Here is a 1,967-nt window from a genome sequence, read left to right as displayed (position 1 = left end):
AATGCAATAGTGAAGGTTTTGAAGTGTGCAGTAAGAAGAAGCCCAGAATTCAGAAGTGAATAATGGAGATACCAGTGGTAGGAAAAAAATAAATAAAAAGACTGATGTGAAGGTGGGTAGGTGACTTGAAGCTTTGTACTCACTCACCATTAAACTTTAGTCCACCAGACTTTGGAGGTAGCTCAATATATCTACTTTGGAGGTAGCTCAATACGAGGTAGCTCAATATATCTACTTTGGAGGTAGCTCAATATATCTACTTTGGAGGTAGCTCAATATATCTACTTTGGAGGTAGCTCAATCACTGATAAGTACAATGCCATGGTTTCTGAACAATGCTACCATGATTTTACCTCAACTAAAACTGTTATTATATATATATATATATATATATATATATATATATAAATATATATATATATATATATATATATATATATATATATATATATATATATATATATATATATATATATATATATATATATATATATATATATATTTATATATATACAGTGGAACCTTGGTTCTCAAACTTAATTTGTTCCTGAATGCTGTTCAAAATCCAAAATGTTCGAAAAACAAAAACTTTCCTCATAGGAATCAATGTAAAATGGATTAATCTGTTCGTAGACACCAGTCTACACTGTCTTAGCAGTTTATGACAGATGCTCCCAAACCAAGATGGCTACTTCACAACATTTCCAGCTCACAAATTATTTATACAAAGGATGTAATGAATGACACAGAAAGGATGTAATGCAGTGATACAGAACTCATCAGAAGATACTGTTTAGACTGATGTAGTGAGGGAAGCTTTACAGAGGGACACAGAGAGGACCAACCCAGTTACTGCTAAAATGAAGGTGATCATAACACTTAGACATCTTGCTGTTGGGAAAAGCCACAGGAAAAATTTAGTTGTGCAGTAGTGATAGGGTTGGGGATCACTAAGAGAGCCACAGGTGGCTTGGGATTATTCCTCAGTGGCAAAAACTGTTTGTTTACATCAAGGCTTTTTCAATGGGATCACATTTACCTTATTTCAAAGATTGAATTACTGTCTTATACTGAGTTTCTCCTCCAAATATATAAAAATGAAGTAGATATTTATAGAAACTGTAAATTAATAATAAACAGCAGCTTTTGCTACATCTTTTAATATTAAAAATCAAATAACTTGTTATAGAACTGAATTACAGTACTGCAACCAAACCAATAATGAGTTAAAAATTTTGTTCAAAAACTTAATTGTTTGAGAAGGGAGGCATTTGGTAAGCAAAAGTTTCACTGTGTGCATATACATATATATATATATATATATATATATATATATATATATATATATATATATATATATATATATATATATATATATATATATATATATATATATATATATATATATATATATATATATATATATATATATATATATATATATATAGAAAGAGTGGTATTAATTGTTTTTGTAAAAAGGCTTGAGTTGTGATGCTTTTGTATAAGTTACTTCTTCATTCAGACATGGAAGAAAAAAAAAGAAAAAAAGCATGATTAGCATACAGACCAAAGCTGGAAACAACTACAGGAATAAAATGACATGGGTAGGATGCATCATGCACCAAAACAGAGAGGAGTAAATAAGCAATAAAAAAGCAGAATAGTAACGTGAAAACAACAAAAGGCTTTTTTTTATGAAGAGGTGACCAAACAGTTGCAGCATATTCCAGTCTGGGAAGAATCATAGATTCATCCATGTAAGTAAATCCTCTTTACATCTTTCTCAGTAACTCATAGGTTCCCGACAACATTATTTATAGTGTGTGTGTGTGTGTGTGTGGTGTGTGTGTGTGTGTGTGTGTGTGTGTGTGTGTGTGTGTGTGTGTGTGTGTGTGTGTATTTACCTAGTTGCATTTGCCTATCTGTGGTATACGGGAAGTTTCTATATCTACTATCATCCAACTTGG

This window comes from Scylla paramamosain, unplaced genomic scaffold, assembly GCF_035594125.1.
Source record: "Scylla paramamosain isolate STU-SP2022 unplaced genomic scaffold, ASM3559412v1 Contig44, whole genome shotgun sequence".
Classification (NCBI taxonomy): Eukaryota; Metazoa; Arthropoda; class Malacostraca; order Decapoda; family Portunidae; genus Scylla; species Scylla paramamosain.
This window is presented reverse-complemented; position numbering follows the sequence as displayed.